Source organism: Daktulosphaira vitifoliae, unplaced genomic scaffold (genome assembly GCF_025091365.1).
Source record: "Daktulosphaira vitifoliae isolate Bord-2020 unplaced genomic scaffold, ASM2509136v1 Scaffold_1, whole genome shotgun sequence".
Classification (NCBI taxonomy): domain Eukaryota; kingdom Metazoa; phylum Arthropoda; class Insecta; order Hemiptera; family Phylloxeridae; genus Daktulosphaira; species Daktulosphaira vitifoliae.
Genome location: NW_026099572.1, coordinates 13,781,688 through 13,787,784, shown reverse-complemented (window position 1 = coordinate 13,787,784; position 6,097 = coordinate 13,781,688). Strand labels below are relative to the sequence as shown.

Genomic DNA, 6,097 nt, shown 5'->3' with positions numbered 1-6,097 from the left:
GCATCTATAAAAAAAAATTATATTGATATGTTTATTTTTGAAAAAGTTACGGCAGTTTTTAGTAAAAAAAATTGAAAAAATCAGCGATTTTTAAATTTGTAATTTTTTTGGAGATTTCCTCCATTTACGGGGAACGAGGGAAATATATAATAATTTGCTTTCCTTAAATTAAATTTCTTGAACAATTTTTTTTGGATAAATAAACGCTGAAAACTATTTTCACACATTTAAACGTGAAAACGTTTTTTGATAATATCGTTCTAATAAGAATAAGGTTTTTTTATCATTCTTAATCTATACATATGGTCAAAATAATTTTAGATGCATGGGTTTATTAGATAATGAGGCGACCGGTATTACCCACTGACCATAATTCCCTCAGTCACCCTTACACTCGAGAAATGATTGATACTAAAAATAACTGCCTTCACACTTCACTACCGGTCAGAATTTTAATTTGTTAATATTGCTTCTACTTCAATAGCTTCTAAAATATTATTCTAAAAGATAATATCAACCATTCATTTTATGGAATAAATTCATTATCAATAAAGAAGATAGTAAATTATGACACTCCTATAAGTTATAAATATATAAAAATATATTTTCTTTTCCTATAGGGTACAGTGTACCCTGGGTACACTCAATAGCATTTGTGTATTTATATCTTGTTCACTATAATAATACTGTAATAGTAAAATAATATAAAAAGTTTAGTGATGGTTGGAGAGTAGATGTGCTAAAGCATCATCACCCCCATTAATACCTTTGAACACGATCATGATTAATCACGATGAAATACCGAGACGCGTCTAGAATCTTAATTATAATAATAATGATCAATATTACATATTTCTATTTTCTGAACTTAACACACTACAGTGGGTAGCTTTTAATAGTTAGAGAGTCAAAGTTTTTTCTAGTGAAATGGTATACGGAACCAGATTTAATAAGTTCTTAATTAATTTAACCGAAAATAACACTTGGATTTTCTAGTGAAACAACTAGCTCATTAATTTTTAACTTACTTTCTTCATTTTTGTTATTGACTGGGATACTACATGCTTTCAAAATAAATAAATAAATATAGATATTTATATATATAAATAATATATAATAATTTATATTATCCTATATTTCCATAATAGATTTAATTTGAGAGGCATTTATTGTATAATACAATATATATATATTATACAATGTGTCCATTAATAATCGAATATCTTTTTTTTTACGCTACCTCTTAATCTTTTTTTAATAGTCAAAAAAATGAGCTGTGCAAAATTTGGGACCGATCTATAAAGGTTAACCCGTGCTTCCGGGCTTATTAAGTTGAGTTGAAAAGGCAAATTTAATAGAAATAACTGATCTATGTCTCATAAAATTTTTTTTGCTTAACTTAGAATTATGAAAGTAAAACTCAGATAAAGGAAATTTTACAAGAACTTGAAAGGTTCATCATATATACTTAAATTGCCAAAATATATGAANAAGGTTCATCATATATACTTAAATTGCCAAAATATATGAATTTTACTGGTAAACATAATATTTATGGAACTTTTGACTTTAGGAAGGTAAATATTTGACTTACGAGTTTTTTGCTAATAACCTTTTTTATGTAAAACAATTACATGTATAATTTCTTTCCTATAAAATTCTACGTAAAAATGATATATTTTGAGATAAATCACAATAACTGAAAAACTACCCTTTTGATCGAATTTTCAACCCTCTTGCGGCACGTGTTAACGTCAACCTATCAGGACAAAATTTTGCACAGCTTATTTTTATATGTATTAGAGCAATTTTTTGGTGCGCGTGAATCGAATTTTGAAAATTTGTATTTTAAGGACCACTCTTATATATATATAATCATTCATTTCTCAATTAAAAAGTATAATTTTTTTTCCTGCACAGTTCATTCTATTTTGGTATGTTGCTACAACTATTGAGGATTAAAAATTGTTAGCTTAGAGGGAGAAATTATGTGAAGCTTCAGTAATACTTTATCTTATTTAACCTAATTAATATTGAAGAAGAAATTCAACAGAGATTTATAGAATTTTTATTTAATTCATTTTCCTACCCTATTTAAATTCCAAATTCAATTTTATTAATTTAAAAAATTGATTTAGTTTTAACTTACGTTCTTCCTTTTGATTGTCGCCTGGAATATCATATGATATCACATATAAAAATTAATTGATATATTTATTAAAGTGTCACTCTAAATTTTTTAATTTTTTAAATTTTGGGATTCTTCTGTCTCATTCCCAAATTTGTGGGTATACATATAAAAAATGGCTCTGAAAAATTTAACTGATAAGTTTAACCAATGCCGACTTGTGGTTGAAAATCTATCGAAAGGGGTAATTTTTTAGTTTTTAGCAAATTACTAGTAAATTAGCGTTCTCAAATATATTACTGAAACTAAATTGTTGATCTAATTGTTTTGTATAAAACCATATGTGATATGATCTTATATTTCATTCAAATATTATTTAAACTTAATTTAATAAACAATTAGATAACAATTAAGTTTTAATAATAAAATATGTTTTTTTGCTAATTTACGAGTTTATTGCTAAAAACTAAAAAAATTATACCTTACAGTCATTAACGCCATTAATTAAAAATTAATTAAATTTTAACTTACGTTCTTCAATTTGGTCGTCGCCTTGGATACAACATGCTTTCAAAATACATACATAAATATATTTATAAAATATTAGCAATTATACTATCCTATTATTCAATAATAGATTTAATTAGAGTGGTATTTATTATATCTTATATTTCTTATTGCGTGTTTTCTATTACAACGTCACGACAGATAAAAAGAATCGTAATAAAAATTACACCGATTTATATACTATGAAATATTTTTAACGTATAAAACCAAATTATTCTATTGTATTTAAAGTGGGTAGACATTGTCACATATAATTCAACGCCACTAAAATGTTGTATTTGGATATATGAAATCAACATTTCTATTTTACAAATTAAAAATCAAACTAAAACCAGTCTATTTTAGTTAATAATGTGAACTATATTTTTAATATAGATAATCTATACCCAATGTTAACCAATTTCAATAGTAATGAATAAAATTGATGATTTATTTTTAATTTACGTTTTTCATTTTGGTTATCAGCTTGGACACCATCTACTTACAAACGCATAAAAATATTACATATGAAATTCTATTATTCTCAAAATAAATACAATAGTGGAAACCTTTTTTTAATTTTTTTTTAGATTACTTTTAAAATCATCCTTTATAACTTATAGAGATATCAACTTTAATGTCAACGTACATAATTTATTATCTTGTTTAATAAATAATGATAAAATACGAAAATGACTTGTAGATAATAACATTTGTACCAGTCTTACGGAAACTATGTTTATTTGTAATCCTTGCTAAGTGGAAGAGTACGGCCGAGAAATGACTGATACTGAAAATAGCTGCACCCACACCTCACAACCAGACATAATTTTAATTTGTTAATAAATTCTGAAATATTGTTTTAAAAGATTGTTATCAACCAGTCATATTATCAATTAATTCATTATCATTAAATAATCTAATAAATTATGTACGTTGTTATTAAAAAAAAAAAAATTGACAATCCTATAAGTTTAAACATGTAATAATATTTTTTTTTCTATAAATTACATTCGATGACATTTGTGTATATATTATTNATAAATTACATTCGATGACATTTGTGTATTTATATATTATTCACTACATTGACACAAGTAAAATTGAAAAAAAAAACAGTTAGGGATGAGTGGTTCTACTAAAGCATCATCACCCGATAATACTTTTCAACACAATCTATAAAAAAGCCCAGGAAACGATTAGGATCGTATGTATAATAATAATGATCCGTTTAACATCCTTCTATTTCTCGATTTTAACATGTTACAGATGGTAGTGACACACTTTCACATGTTGGGGAGTCAAAGATAGTTCTTGGTTAAGTAAATGAAGAAGAAATTCAACAGAGATTTATAGAATTTTTATTTAATTCATTTTCCTACCATATTTAAATTCCAAATTCAATTTTATTAATTTAAAAAATTGATTTAGTTTTAACTTACGTTCTTCCTTTTGATTGTATAAAAACAATCTATTCTACTGTATTTTAAGTAGGTAGATATTATATCCTACGCCACTAAAATGTTGTATTATGAATTACGAAAACTATATTCCATTTTCTAAAACCATATAGCGTGTAAAACTTTTGTTCGTAAAATATAAATTGAACATTTCAATAATCTTAATTCAAAAAATTATTTTAAATTAATGAGTTAGTATAAATAAATTATAAATTACTAATAATCTCCTTTAAGAGACAAGGTAAAATTCTTTCAAAAATGTACAAAATCTCAAACCGTATTTCTATTACTACAAAAGTACATTATTTTTTTATCTCTCCCAAAAAAAATAAAATTAAAATATTTCTCGGTCTATTTTGTTTAAAAATATTTATTACCAGAAAAAAAAAACAAACACAAACTCAACAAGACTAGATAATTCTGTAAAATAATGAAAACATAATTAAAACTACAATGACTAATTATATCATATAATGTACAAACCATTTTTCTTTTTTATTCTTATTTTTAAATGTTATACTTCCACAATTTTCTTTGAACAAATGTCGTACCAAATATAATTAGCCTTTATAAAAGTGTCGTATTGAGCACAATTTAATAAGTAAACAATACAAATTTAATTATTTATTCTTTACAATATAAAAATTATACAAGGTGACTTTTCAACTATGATTTGAGACATATCTTTTTATATTTTATTTTTTCTTCTCAAAAGTTTATAGTATCCTATGTTCCATATTTTTCCAAAAAATAATTTTGTTCTATCCCCTCTCTCCCTTAAAATATTATTATTAACTTTATTTAATGAATAATAATATGTTTAACCAAATTAAATATTTGAATAAATAATTATTAAATAATAAAATAATTAATAATGATATTACTAAGAAGTTATCAACACTTAATTATAATAACTGGAAGGTGATGTGTATTTTTATTTCTAGATATTTATGAACCCGACTATTCTCCCGCCAAGGTATAAAAATTCTAATTAGCATTTATAAATTTAAAATAATGAAAGTGATGATATAAAAGTTATCGGCCGATCATATTTTTTAACATATGAACGATAAAACATAAATCGTTATAACATAATACGTTGGACGCACGCTGAAGAAGGGACAATGTCTGAACGATGTTCGAACCAATCATACACAAACGCCACGGGAGACCCAAAGACGGGTATCAGAGATTTTCACACTGTACCCAATACTCTGCTTAACAATAATTTTTTCGATTTACTTAAAGTAAAATAAATTAAAATAAAAATATATTCAATTATCTGCTTATAATACAAAATAGGTTATAATTTTATCGATAGATTTTGTATCTATTTAAAAAGTTTTTGAATAATCAACTGGTATAGTCAGATGAGGACAAAGGGGCACGTTACTTCCATTGACTGAGTCATTTAAATATTTTATCAAGTAATGTAATAATGTATAATATCATTAGTAAAAGTTATTTTTTGGTTGTCAATAATAATATGGGTTTATGAAATGTTAGTTGATATAATTGTCTTAAGAAATACAAGAGGCGAAGGAATAGTAGAGTTCTGCAGAGAAAATGGGATGATAATAACGAACACCAGATTTCTAAACCCCAAGAGAAGAATATATACATGGAAAATTCTAGGCGATATTACCTGCTACCAAATAGTACATAATGGTGAAAAATCGCTTTAAGAACCAAGTTAATTTCTGTAAAGCATACCCAAGTGCTGATTTTGACAGTGATAACAATCTAGTAATGGCGAAATGCAAACTCAGATATAAAAACCACAAAGGACAAAAGTACAACAAGACAAATTGACGCAACTTACGTCGCAAAAATGTGGTCGTGTAATATTATATTATTACTTATAAGTAGGGTGAAATAGAGAGTGCTTCTGAGAAAGGGTGACAAGCCCGAGGGTCTCCCCTCGTCGTACCGACCGCTTTGCATGTTGGACGACTTGGGGAAA

The 6,097-nt window shown here is 25.5% G+C and overlaps 1 protein-coding gene and 1 long non-coding RNA gene across 8 annotated transcripts in view; both read right to left on the bottom strand.

The window, feature by feature from the left end:
- Positions 1-4,134, bottom strand: part of LOC126907432 (uncharacterized) — an 8,155-nt gene extending 4,021 nt beyond the window's left edge. Inside the window, exons 1-2 of the long non-coding RNA XR_007704532.1 lie at positions 4,117-4,134; positions 1,029-1,064 (exon numbers count right to left, since the gene is read on the bottom strand). This is a non-coding gene — a long non-coding RNA (uncharacterized LOC126907432). The remainder of the gene's footprint in view (positions 1-1,028; positions 1,065-4,116) is intronic.
- The window catches only part of LOC126907322 (uncharacterized), a 72,654-nt gene that overhangs the window by 12,354 nt on the left and 54,203 nt on the right, over positions 1-6,097 (bottom strand). The window lies entirely within an intron of this gene.